Raw genomic sequence first — 13,816 nt, 5'->3', positions numbered from 1 at the left:
CCTCAAATCTCTTTCCCTCTCTTTCCCCTTGCCTCTCTCTTTTCCCGAGTTCCGTGAACTCTCCCCTCTTTATGCTCACCAGTCACTTTCCCTGCTTTCCCTCAAATCCCTCTTTGCCACCTTTTCCCACGCTTGTCTCTTTTCCTTTTCAACCTCGCCTGTCTCTTCTCCCCTCTTTTTCCTTCAGTCCCCAAATTTCCCACTTCCGCTCGCCTTCCTTTACTCCCTCCCATCCCTCAAATCTCTTTCCCTCTCTTTCCCCTTGCCTCTCTCTTTTCCCTAGTTCCATGAACTCTCCCGTCTTTACGCTCACCAGTCACTTTCCCTTCTTTCCCTCAACTCCCTCTTTGCCACCTTTTCCCACGCTTGTCTCTTTCCCTTTTTCCCCTCGCCTGTCTCTTCCCTCCTATTTTTCATTCAGTCCCCAAATTTCCCATTTCCGCTCGTTTTCCTCTACTCCCTCCAATCCCTCAAATCTCTCTTTCCGTCACTTTCCCCTTGCCTCTCTCTTTTCCCTAGTTCCGTGAACTCTTCCCTTTTTACGCTCATCAGTCACTCTCCCTGCTTTCCCTCAACTCCCTCTTTGTCACCTTTTCCCACGTTTTTCTCTTTCCCTTTTTCCCCTCTCATGTCTCTTCCCCCCTCTTTTTCCTTCAGCCCCCAAATTTCCCACTTACGCTCGATTTCCTCTACTCCCTACAGTCCCTCAAAGCTCTCTTTCCCTCTCCTTCCCCTTGCCTCTCTCTTTTCCCTAGTTCCGTGACCTCTCCCCTCTTTACGCTCACCAGTCACTTTCCCTGCTTTCCCTCAACTCCCTCTTTGTCAACTTTTCCCACGCTTGTCTCTTTTCCTTTTCAACCTCGCCTGTCTCTTCTCCCCTCTTTTTCCTTCAGTCCCCAAATTTCCCACTTCCGCTCGCCTTCGTCTACTCCCTCCCATCCCTCAAATCTCTCTTCCCCTATTTTTCCCCTTGCCTCTCTCTTTTCCCGAGTTCCGTGAACTCTCCCGTCTTTACGCTCACCAGTCACTTTCCCTTCTTTCCCTCAACTCCCTCTTTGCCACCTTTTCCCACGCTTGTCTCTTTCCCTTTTCAACCTCGCCTGTCTCTTCTCCCCTCTTTTTCCTTCAGTCCCCAAATTTCCCACTTCCGCTCGCCTTCCTTTACTCCCTCCCATCCCTCAAATCTCTTTCCCTCTCTTTCCCCTTGCCTCTCTCTTTTCCCTAGTTCCATGAACTCTCCCGTCTTTACGCTCACCAGTCACTTTCCCTTCTTTCCCTCAACTCCCTCTTTGCCACCTTTTCCCACGCTTGTCTCTTTCCCTTTTTCCCCTCGCCTGTCTCTTCCCCCCTATTTTTCCTTCAGTCCCCAAATTTCCCATTTCCGCTCGTTTTCCTCTACTCCCTCCAATCCCTCAAATCTCTCTTTCCGTCACTTTCCCCTTGCCTCTCTCTTTTCCCTAGTTCCGTGAACTCTTCCCTTTTTACGCTCATCAGTCACTCTCCCTGCTTTCCCTCAACTCCCTCTTTGCCACCTTTTCCCACGTTTTTCTCTTTCCCTTTTTCCTCTCGCCTGTCTCTTCCCCCCTCTTTTTCCTTCAGCCCCCAAATTTCCCACTTACGCTCGATTTCCTCTACTCCCTACAGTCCCTCAAAGCTCTCTTTCCCTCTCCTTCCCCTTGCCTCTCTCTTTTCCCTAGTTCCGTGACCTCTCCCCTCTTTACGCTCACCAGTCACTTTCCCTGCTTTCCCTCAACTCCCTCTTTGCCACCTTTTCCCACGCTTGTCTCTTTTCCTTTTCAACCTCGCCTGTCTCTTCTCCCCTCTTTTTCCTTCAGTCCCCAAATTTCCCACTTCCGCTCGCCTTCCTTTACTCCCTCCCATCCCTCAAATCTCTTTCCCTCTCTTTCCCCTTGCCTCTCTCTTTTCCCTAGTTCCATGAACTCTCCCCTCTTTATGCTCACCAGTCACTCTCCCTGCTTTCCCTCAACTCCCTCTTTGCCACCTTTTCCCACGCTTGTCTCTTTCCCTTTTTCCCCTCTCCTGTCTCTTCTCCCCTCTTTTTCCTTCACTCCCCAAATTTCCCACTTCCGCTTGTATTCCTCTACTCCCTCCAATCCCTCAAATCTCTTTCCCCGTCTTTCCCGTTTCCTCTCTTTTCTCTAGTTCCGTGAACTCTCCCGTCTTTACGCTCACCAGTCACTCTCCCTGCTTTCCCTCAACTCCCTCTTTGCCACCTTTTCCCACGCTTGTCTCTTTCCCTTTTCCCCCTCTCCTGTCTCTTCCCCACGCTTTTTCCTTCAGTCCCCGAATTTCCCACTTGAGCTCGCCTTCCTCTACTCCCTACAGTCCCTCAAAGCTCTCTTTCCCTCTCCTTCCCCTTGCCTCTCTCTTTTCCCTAGTTCCGTGACCTCTCCCATCTTTACGCTCACCAGTCACATTCCCTGCTTTCCCTCAACTCCCTCTTTGTCAACTTTTCCCACGCTTGTCTCTTTTCCTTTTCAACCTCGCCTGTCTCTTCCCCCCTCTTTTTCCTTCAGTCCCCAAATTTCCCACTTACGCTCGATTTCCTCTACTCCCTACAGTCCCTCAACGCTCTCTTTCCCCTTGCCTCTCTCTTTTCCCTAGTTCCGTGACCTCTCCCCTCTTTACGCTCACCAGTCACTTTCCCTGCTTTCCCTCAACTCCCTCTTTGCCACCTTTTCCCACGCTTCTCTTTCCCTTTTTCCCCTCGCCAGTCTCTTCTCCCCTCTTTTTCCTTCAGTCACTAAATTTCACACTTCCGCTCGCCTTCGTCTACTCCCTCCCATCCCTCAAATCTCTCTTCCCCTATTTTTCCCCTTGCCTCTCTCTTTTCCCGAGTTCCGTGAACTCTCCCGTCTTCACGCTCACCAGTCACTTTCCCTGCTTTCCCTCAACTCCCTCTTTGCCACCTTTCCCCACGCTTGTCTCTTTTCCTTTTCAACCTCGCCTGTCTCTGCTCCCCTCTTTTTCCTTCAGTCCCCAAATTTCCCACTTCCGCTCGTTTTCCTCTACTCCCTCCCATCTCTCAAAACTCTCTTTCCCTCTCTTTCCCCTTGCCTCTCTCTTTTCCCGAGTTCCGTGAACTCTCCCGTCTTTACGCTCACCAGTCACTTTCCCTGCTTTCCCTCAACTCCCTCTTTGCCACCTTTTCCCACGCTTGTCTCTTTTCCTTTTCAACCTCTCCTGTCTCTTCTCCCCTCTTTTTCCTTCAGTCCCCAAATTTCCCACTTCCGCTCGCCTTCCTTTACTCCCTCCCATCCTTCAAATCTCTTTCCCCTTGCCTCTCTCTTTTCCCTAGTTCCATGAACTCTCCCCTCTTTATGCTCACCAGTCACTCTCCCTGCTTTCCCTCAACTCCCTCTTTGCCACCTTTTCCCACGCTTGTCTCTTTCCCTTTTCCCCCTCTCCTGTCTCTTCCCCCCTCTTTTTCCTTCAGTCCCCGAATTTCCCACTTGAGCTCGCCTTCCTCTACTCCCTACATTCCCTCAAAGCTCTCTTTCCCTCTCCTTCCCCTTGCCTCTCTCTTCTCCCTAGTTCCGTGACCTCTCCCGTCTTTACGCTCACCAGTCACTTTCCCTGCTTTCCCTCAACTCCCTCTTTGTCAACTTTTCCCACGCTTGTCTCTTTTCCTTTTCAACCCCGCCTGTCTCTGCCCCCCTCTTTTTCCTTCAGTCCCCAAATTTCCCACTTCCGCTCGTTTTCCTCTACTCCCTCCCATCTCTCAAAACTCTCTTTCCCTCTCTTTCCCCTTGCCTCTCTCTTTTCCCTAGTTCCATGAACTCTCCCCTCTTTATGCTCACCAGTCACTTTCCCTGCTTTCCCTCAAATCCCTCTTTGCCACCTTTTCCCACGCTTGTCTCTTTCCCTTTTTCCCCTCGCCTGTCTCTTCCCCCCTATTTTTCCTTCAGTCCCCAAATTTCCCATTTCCGCTCGATTTCCTCTACTCCCTCCAATCCCTCAAATCTCTCTTTCCGTCACTTTCCCCTTGCCTCTCTCTTTTCCCTAGTTCCGTGAACTCTTCCCTTTTTACGCTCATCAGTCACTCTCCCTGCTTTCCCTCAACTCCCTCTTTGTCACCTTTCCCCACGTTTTTCTCTTTCCCTTTTTCCCCTCTCATGTCTCTTCCCCCCTCTTTTTCCTTCAGCCCCCAAATTTCCCACTTACGCTCGATTTCCTCTACTCCCTACAGTCCCTCAAAGCTCTCTTTCCCTCTCCTTCCCCTTGCCTCTCTCTTTTCCCTAGTTCCGTGACCTCTCCCCTCTTTACGCTCACCAGTCACTTTCCCTGCTTTCCCTCAACTCCCTCTTTGTCAACTTTTCCCACGCTTGTCTCTTTTCCTTTTCAACCTCGCCTGTCTCTTCCCCCCTCTTTTTCCTTCAGTCCCCAAATTTCCCACTTACGCTCGATTTCCTCTACTCCCTACAGTCCCTCAACGCTCTCTTTCCCCTTGCCTCTCTCTTTTCCCTAGTTCCGTGACCTCTCCCCTCTTTACGCTCACCAGTCACTTTCCCTTCTTTCCCTCAACTCCCTCTTTGCCACCTTTTCCCACGCTTCTCTTTCCCTTTTTCCCCTCGCCAGTCTCTTCTCCCCTCTTTTTCCTTCAGTCACTAAATTTCACACTTCCGCTCGCCTTCGTCTACTCCCTCCCATCCCTCAAATCTCTCTTCCCCTATTTTTCCCCTTGCCTCTCTCTTTTCCCGAGTTCCGTGAACTCTCCCGTCTTTACGCTCACCAGTCACTCTCCCTGCTTTCCCTCAACTCCCTCTTTGTCAACTTTTCCCACGCTTGTCTCTTTTCCTTTTCAACCTCGCCTGTCTCTTCCCCCCTCTTTTTCCTTCAGTCCCCAAATTTCCCACTTCCGCTCGTTTTCCTCTACTCCCTGCCATCTCTCAAAACTCTCTTTCCCTCTCTTTCCCCTTGCCTCTCTCTTTTTCCGAGTTCTGTGAACTCTCCCGTCTTTACGCTCACCAGTCACTTTCCCTGCTTTCCCTCAACTCCCTCTTTGCCACCTTTCCCCACGCTTGTCTCTTTTCCTTTTCAACCTCGCCTGTCTCTGCCCCCCTCTTTTTCCTTCAGTCCCCAAATTTCCCACTTCCGCTCGTTTTCCTCTACTCCCTCCCATCTCTCAAAACTCTCTTTCCCTCTCTTTCCCCTTGCCTCTCTCTTTTCCCGAGTTCCGTGAACTCTCCCGTCTTTACGCTCACCAGTCACTTTCCCTGCTTTCCCTCAACTCCCACTTTGCCACCTTTTCCCACGCTTGTCTCTTTTCCTTTTCAACCTCGCCTGTCTCTTCTCCCCTCTTTTTCCTTCAGTCCCCAAATTTCCCACTTCCGCTCGCCTTCCTTTACTCCCTCCCATCCTTCAAATCTCTTTCCCCTTGCCTCTCTCTTTTCCCTAGTTCCATGAACTCTCCCCTCTTTATGCTCACCAGTCACTCTCCCTGCTTTCCCTCAACTCCCTCTTTGCCACCTTTTCCCACGCTTGTCTCTTTCCCTTTTCCCCCTCTCCTGTCTCTTCCCCCCTCTTTTTCCTTCAGTCCCCGAATTTCCCACTTGAGCTCGCCTTCCTCTACTCCCTACATTCCCTCAAAGCTCTCTTTCCCTCTCCTTCCCCTTGCCTCTCTCTTTTCCCTAGTTCCGTGACCTCTCCCCTCTTTACGCTCACCAGTCACTTTCCCTGCTTTCCCTCAACTCCCTCTTTGTCAACTTTTCCCACGCTTGTCTCTTTTGCTTTTCAACCTCGCCTGTCTCTTCTCCCCTCTTTTTCCTTCAGTCCCCAAATTTCCCACTTCCGCTCGCCTTCGTCTACTCCCTCCCATCCCTCAAATCTCTCTTCCCCTATATTTCCCCTTGCCTCTCTCTTTTCCCGAGTTCCGTGAACTCTCCCGTCTTTACGCTCACCAGTCACTTTCCCTGCTTTCCCTCAACTCCCTCTTTGCCACCTTTTCCCACGCTTGTCTCTTTCCCTTTCCCCCCTCGCCTGTCTCTTCCCCCCTCTTTTTCCTTCAGTCCCCAAATTTCCCACTTCCGCTCGTTTTCCTCTACTCCCTCCCATCTCTCAAAACTCTCTTTCCCTCTCTTTCCCCTTGCCTCTCTCTTTTCCCGAGTTCCGTGAACTCTCCCGTCTTTACGCTCACCAGTCACTTTCCCTGCTTTCCCTCAACTCCCTCTTTGCCACCTTTTCCCACGCTTGTCTCTTTTCCTTTTCAACCTCGCCTGTCTCTTCTCCCCTCTTTTTCCTTCAGTCCCCAAATTTCCCACTTCCGCTCGCCTTCCTTTACTCCCTCCCATCCCTCAAATCTCTTTCCCTCTCTTTCCCCTTGCCTCTCTCTTTTCCCTAGTTCCATGAACTCTCCCCTCTTTATGCTCACCAGTCACTCTCCCTGCTTTCCCTCAACTCCCTCTTTGCCACCTTTTCCCACGCTTGTCTCTTTCCCTTTTTCCCCTCTCCTGTCTCTTCTCCCCTCTTTTTCCTTCACTCCCCAAATTTCCCACTTCCGCTTGTATTCCTCTACTCCCTCCAATCCCTCAAATCTCTTTCCCCGTCTTTCCCGTTTCCTCTCTTTTCTCTACTTCCGTGAACTCTCCCGTCTTTACGCTCACCAGTCACTCTCCCTGCTTTCCCTCAACTCCCTCTTTGCCACCTTTTCCCACGCTTGTCTCTTTCCCTTTTCCCCCTCTCCTGTCTCTTCCCCACGCTTTTACCTTCAGTCCCCGAATTTCCCACTTGAGCTCGCCTTCCTCTACTCCCTACAGTCCCTCAAAGCTCTCTTTCCCTCTCCTTCCCCTTGCCTCTCTCTTTTCCCTAGTTCCGTGACCTCTCCCGTCTTTACGCTCACCAGTCACTTTCCCTGCTTTCCCTCAACTCCCTCTTTGTCAACTTTTCCCACGCTTCTCTTTCCCTTTTTCCCCTCGCCAGTCTCTTCTCCCCTCTTTTTCCTTCAGTCACTAAATTTCACACTTCCGCTCGCCTTCGTCTACTCCCTCCCATCCCTCAAATCTCTCTTCCCCTATTTTTCCCCTTGCCTCTCTCTTTTCCCGAGTTCCGTGAACTCTCCCGTCTTCACGCTCACCAGTCACTTTCCCTGCTTTCCCTCAACTCCCTCTTTGCCACCTTTTCCCACGCTTGTCTCTTTTCCTTTTCAACCTCGCCTGTCTCTTCTCCCCTCTTTTTCCTTCAGTCCCCAAATTTCCCACTTCCGCTCGCCTTCCTTTACTCCCTCCCATCCTTCAAATCTCTTTCCCCTTGCCTCTCTCTTTTCCCTAGTTCCATGAACTCTCCCCTCTTTATGCTCACCAGTCACTCTCCCTGCTTTCCCTCAACTCCCTCTTTGCCACCTTTTCCCACGCTTGTCTCTTTCCCTTTTTCCCCTCTCCTGTCTCTTCTCCCCTCTTTTTCCTTCACTCCCCAAATTTCCCACTTCCGCTTGTATTCCTCTACTCCCTCCAATCCCTCAAATCTCTTTCCCCGTCTTTCCCGTTTCCTCTCTTTTCTCTACTTCCGTGAACTCTCCCGTCTTTACGCTCACCAGTCACTCTCCCTGCTTTCCCTCAACTCCCTCTTTGCCACCTTTTCCCACGCTTGTCTCTTTCCCTTTTCCCCCTCTCCTGTCTCTTCCCCACGCTTTTACCTTCAGTCCCCGAATTTCCCACTTGAGCTCGCCTTCCTCTACTCCCTACAGTCCCTCAAAGCTCTCTTTCCCTCTCCTTCCCCTTGCCTCTCTCTTTTCCCTAGTTCCGTGACCTCTCCCGTCTTTACGCTCACCAGTCACTTTCCCTGCTTTCCCTCAACTCCCTCTTTGTCAACTTTTCCCACGCTTCTCTTTCCCTTTTTCCCCTCGCCAGTCTCTTCTCCCCTCTTTTTCCTTCAGTCACTAAATTTCACACTTCCGCTCGCCTTCGTCTACTCCCTCCCATCCCTCAAATCTCTCTTCCCCTATTTTTCCCCTTGCCTCTCTCTTTTCCCGAGTTCCGTGAACTCTCCCGTCTTCACGCTCACCAGTCACTTTCCCTGCTTTCCCTCAACTCCCTCTTTGCCACCTTTCCCCACGCTTGTCTCTTTTCCTTTTCAACCTCGCCTGTCTCTGCTCCCCTCTTTTTCCTTCAGTCCCCAAATTTCCCACTTCCGCTCGTTTTCCTCTACTCCCTCCCATCTCTCAAAACTCTCTTTCCCTCTCTTTCCCCTTGCCTCTCTCTTTTCCCGAGTTCCGTGAACTCTCCCGTCTTTACGCTCACCAGTCACTTTCCCTGCTTTCCCTCAACTCCCTCTTTGCCACCTTTTCCCACGCTTGTCTCTTTTCCTTTTCAACCTCTCCTGTCTCTTCTCCCCTCTTTTTCCTTCAGTCCCCAAATTTCCCACTTCCGCTCGCCTTCCTTTACTCCCTCCCATCCTTCAAATCTCTTTCCCCTTGCCTCTCTGTTTTCCCTAGTTCCATGAACTCTCCCCTCTTTATGCTCACCAGTCACTCTCCCTGCTTTCCCTCAACTCCCTCTTTGCCACCTTTTCCCACGCTTGTCTCTTTCCCTTTTCCCCCTCTCCTGTCTCTTCCCCCCTCTTTTTCCTTCAGTCCCCGAATTTCCCACTTGAGCTCGCCTTCCTCTGCTCCCTACATTCCCTCAAAGCTCTCTTTCCCTCTCCTTCCCCTTGCCTCTCTCTTTTCCCTAGTTCCGTGACCTCTCCCGTCTTTACGCTCACCAGTCACTTTCCCTGCTTTCCCTCAACTCCCTCTTTGTCAACTTTTCCCACGCTTGTCTCTTTTCCTTTTCAACCTCGCCTGTCTCTGCCCCCCTCTTTTTCCTTCAGTCCCCAAATTTCCCACTTCCGCTCGTTTTCCTCTACTCCCTCCCATCTCTCAAAACTCTCTTTCCCTGTCTTTCCCCTTGCCTCTCTCTTTTCCCTAGTTCCATGAACTCTCCCCTCTTTATGCTCACCAGTCACTTTCCCTGCTTTCCCTCAAATCCCTCTTTGCCACCTTTTCCCACGCTTGTCTCTTTCCCTTTTTCCCCTCGCCTGTCTCTTCCCCCCTATTTTTCCTTCAGTCCCCAAATTTCCCATTTCCGCTCGATTTCCTCTACTCCCTCCAATCCCTCAAATCTCTCTTTCCGTCACTTTCCCCTTGCCTCTCTCTTTTCCCTAGTTCCGTGAACTCTTCCCTTTTTACGCTCATCAGTCACTCTCCCTGCTTTCCCTCAACTCCCTCTTTGTCACCTTTTCCCACGTTTTTCTCTTTCCCTTTTTCCCCTCTCATGTCTCTTCCCCCCTCTTTTTCCTTCAGCCCCCAAATTTCCCACTTACGCTCGATTTCCTCTACTCCCTACAGTCCCTCAAAGCTCTCTTTCCCTCTCCTTCCCCTTGCCTCTCTCTTTTCCCTAGTTCCGTGACCTCTCCCCTCTTTACGCTCACCAGTCACTTTCCCTGCTTTCCCTCAACTCCCTCTTTGTCAACTTTTCCCACGCTTGTCTCTTTTCCTTTTCAACCTCGCCTGTCTCTTCTCCCCTCTTTTTCCTTCAGTCCCCAAATTTCCCACTTCCGCTCGCCTTCCTCTACTCCCTCCCATCTCTCAAAACTCTCTTTCCCTCTCTTTCCCCTTGCCTCTCTCTTTTCCCTAGTTCCATGAACTCTCCCGTCTTTACGCTCACCAGTCACTTTCCCTGCTTTCCCTCAACTCCCTCTTTGCCACCTTTTCCCACGCTTGTCTCTTTTCCTTTTCAACCTCGCCTGTCTCTTCTCCCCTCTTTTTCCTTCAGTCCCCAAATTTCCCACTTCCGCTCGCCTTCCTTTACTCCCTCCCATCCTTCAAATCTCTTTCCCCTTGCCTCTCTCTTTTCCCTAGTTCCATGAACTCTCCCCTCTTTATGCTCACCAGTCACTCTCCCTGCTTTCCCTCAACTCCCTCTTTGCCACCTTTTCCCACGCTTGTCTCTTTCCCTTTTCCCCCTCTCCTGTCTCTTCCCCCCTCTTTTTCCTTCAGTCCCCGAATTTCCCACTTGAGCTCGCCTTCCTCTGCTCCCTACATTCCCTCAAAGCTCTCTTTCCCTCTCCTTCCCCTTGCCTCTCTCTTTTCCCTAGTTCCGTGACCTCTCCCGTCTTTACGCTCACCAGTCACTTTCCCTGCTTTCCCTCAACTCCCTCTTTGTCAACTTTTCCCACGCTTGTCTCTTTTCCTTTTCAACCCCGCCTGTCTCTGCCCCCCTCTTTTTCCTTCAGTCCCCAAATTTCCCACTTCCGCTCGTTTTCCTCTACTCCCTCCCATCTCTCAATACTCTCTTTCCCTCTCTTTCCCCTTGCCTCTCTCTTTTCCCTAGTTCCATGAACTCTCCCCTCTTTATGCTCACCAGTCACTTTCCCTGCTTTCCCTCAAATCCCTCTTTGCCACCTTTTCCCACGCTTGTCTCTTTCCCTTTTTCCCCTCGCCTGTCTCTTCCCCCCTATTTTTCCTTCAGTCCCCAAATTTCCCATTTCCGCTCGATTTCCTCTACTCCCTCCAATCCCTCAAATCTCTCTTTCCGTCACTTTCCCCTTGCCTCTCTCTTTTCCCTAGTTCCGTGAACTCTTCCCTTTTTACGCTCATCAGTCACTCTCCCTGCTTTCCCTCAACTCCCTCTTTGTCACCTTTCCCCACGTTTTTCTCTTTCCCTTTTTCCCCTCTCATGTCTCTTCCCCCCTCTTTTTCCTTCAGCCCCCAAATTTCCCACTTATGCTCGATTTCCTCTACTCCCTACAGTCCCTCAAAGCTCTCTTTCCCTCTCCTTCCCCTTGCCTCTCTCTTTTCCCTAGTTCCATGTCCTCTCCCCTCTTTACGCTCACCAGTCACTTTCCCTGCTTTCCCTCAACTCCCTCTTTGTCAACTTTTCCCACGCTTGTCTCTTTTCCTTTTCAACCTCGCCTGTCTCTTCTCCCCTCTTTTTCCTTCAGTCCCCAAATTTCCCACTTCCGCTCGCCTTCGTCTACTCCCTCCCATCTCTCAAAACTCTCTTTCCCTCTCTTTCCCCTTGCCTCTCTCTTTTCCCTAGTTCCATGAACTCTCCCCTCTTTACGCTCACCAGTCACATTCCCTGCTTTCCCTCAACTCCCTCTTTGTCAACTTTTCCCACGCTTGTCTCTTTTCCTTTTCAACCTCGCCTGTCTCTTCCCCCCTCTTTTTCCTTCAGTCTCCAAATTTCCCACTTACGCTCGATTTCCTCTACTCCCTACAGTCCCTCAACGCTCTCTTTCCCCTTGCCTCTCTCTTTTCCCTAGTTCCGTGACCTCTCCCCTCTTTACGCTCACCAGTCACTTTCCCTTCTTTCCCTCAACTCCCTCTTTGCCACCTTTTCCCACGCTTCTCTTTCCCTTTTTCCCCTCGCCAGTCTCTTCTCCCCTCTTTTTCCTTCAGTCACTAAATTTCACACTTCCGCTCGCCTTCGTCTACTCCCTCCCATCCCTCAAATCTCTCTTCCCCTATTTTTCCCCTTGCCTCTCTCTTTTCCCTAGTTCCGTGAACTCTCCCGTCTTTACGCTCACCAGTCACTCTCCCTGCTTTCCCTCAACTCCCTCTTTGTCAACTTTTCCCACGCTTGTCTCTTTTCCTTTTCAACCTCGCCTGTCTCTTCCCCCCTCTTTTTCCTTCAGTCCCCAAATTTCCCACTTCCGCTCGTTTTCCTCTACTCCCTCCCATCTCTCAAAACTCTCTTTCCCTCTCTTTCCCCTTGCCTCTCTCTTTTTCCGAGTTCCGTGAACTCTCCCGTCTTTACGCTCACCAGTCACTTTCCCTGCTTTCCCTCAACTCCCTCTTTGCCACCTTTCCCCACGCTTGTCTCTTTTCCTTTTCAACCTCGCCTGTCTCTGCCCCCCTCTTTTTCCTTCAGTCCCCAAATTTCCCACTTCCGCTCGTTTTCCTCTACTCCCTCCCATCTCTCAAAACTCTCTTTCCCTCTCTTTCCCCTTGCCTCTCTCTTTTCCCGAGTTCCGTGAACTCTCCCGTCTTTACGCTCACCAGTCACTTTCCCTGCTTTCCCTCAACTCCCACTTTGCCACCTTTTCCCACGCTTGTCTCTTTTCCTTTTCAACCTCGCCTGTCTCTTCTCCCCTCTTTTTCCTTCAGTCCCCAAATTTCCCACTTCCGCTCGCCTTCCTTTACTCCCTCCCATCCTTCAAATCTCTTTCCCCTTGCCTCTCTCTTTTCCCTAGTTCCATGAACTCTCCCCTCTTTATGCTCACCAGTCACTCTCCCTGCTTTCCCTCAACTCCCTCTTTGCCACCTTTTCCCACGCTTGTCTCTTTCCCTTTTCCCCCTCTCCTGTCTCTTCCCCCCTCTTTTTCCTTCAGTCCCCGAATTTCCCACTTGAGCTCGCCTTCCTCTACTCCCTACATTCCCTCAAAGCTCTCTTTCCCTCTCCTTCCCCTTGCCTCTCTCTTTTCCCTAGTTCCATGAACTCTCCCCTCTTTACGCTCACCAGTCACTTTCCCTGCTTTCCCTCAACTCCCTCTTTGTCAACTTTTCCCACGCTTGTCTCTTTTCCTTTTCAACCTCGCCTGTCTCTGCCCCCCTCTTTTTCCTTCAGCCCCCAAATTTCCCACTTACGCTCGATTTCCTCTACTCCCTACAGTCCCTCAAAGCTCTCTTTCCCTCTCCTTCCCCTTGCCTCTCTCTTTTCCCTAGTTCCGTGACCTCTCCCCTCTTTACGCTCACCAGTCACTTTCCCTGCTTTCCCTCAACTCCCTCTTTGTCAACTTTTCCCACGCTTGTCTCTTTTGCTTTTCAACCTCGCCTGTCTCTTCTCCCCTCTTTTTCCTTCAGTCCCCAAATTTCCCACTTCCGCTCGCCTTCGTCTACTCCCTCCCATCCCTCAAATCTCTCTTCCCCTATTTTTCCCCTTGCCTCTCTCTTTTCCCGAGTTCCGTGAACTCTCCCGTCTTTACGCTCACCAGTCACTTTCCCTGCTTTCCCTCAACTCCCTCTTTGCCACCTTTTCCCACGCTTGTCTCTTTCCCTTTCCCCCCTCGCCTGTCTCTTCCCCCCTCTTTTTCCTTCAGTCCCCAAATTTCCCACTTCCGCTCGTTTTCCTCTACTCCCTCCCATCTCTCAAAACTCTCTTTCCCTCTCTTTCCCCTTGCCTCTCTCTTTTCCCGAGTTCCGTGAACTCTCCCGTCTTTACGCTCACCAGTCACTTTCCCTGCTTTCCCTCAACTCCCTCTTTGCCACCTTTTCCCACGCTTGTCTCTTTTCCTTTTCAACCTCGCCTGTCTCTTCTCCCCTCTTTTTCCTTCAGTCCCCAAATTTCCCACTTCCGCTCGCCTTCCTTTACTCCCTCCCATCCCTCAAATCTCTTTCCCTCTCTTTCCCCTTGCCTCTCTCTTTTCCCTAGTTCCATGAACTCTCCCCTCTTTATGCTCACCAGTCACTCTCCCTGCTTTCCCTCAACTCCCTCTTTGCCACCTTTTCCCACGCTTGTCTCTTTCCCTTTTTCCCCTCTCCTGTCTCTTCTCCCCTCTTTTTCCTTCACTCCCCAAATTTCCCACTTCCGCTTGTATTCCTCTACTCCCTCCAATCCCTCAAATCTCTTTCCCCGTCTTTCCCGTTTCCTCTTTTCCCTAGTTCCGTGACCTCTCCCGTCTTTACGCTCACCAGTCACTTTCCCTGCTTTCCCTCAACTCCCTCTTTGTCAACTTTTCCCACGCTTGTCTCTTTTCCTTTTCAACCTCGCCTGTCTCTGCCCCCCTCTTTTTCCTTCAGTCCCCAAATTTCCCACTTCCGCTCGTTTTCGTCTACTCCCTCCCATCTCTCAAAACTCTCTTTCCCTCTCTTTCCCCTTGC

The sequence above is a fragment of the Accipiter gentilis genome, chromosome W (genome assembly GCF_929443795.1).
Source record: "Accipiter gentilis chromosome W, bAccGen1.1, whole genome shotgun sequence".
NCBI classification, from domain to species: domain Eukaryota; kingdom Metazoa; phylum Chordata; class Aves; order Accipitriformes; family Accipitridae; genus Astur; species Astur gentilis.
The sequence above is the reverse complement of the archived record's forward strand: the minus strand, read 5'-3'. Positions refer to the sequence as shown.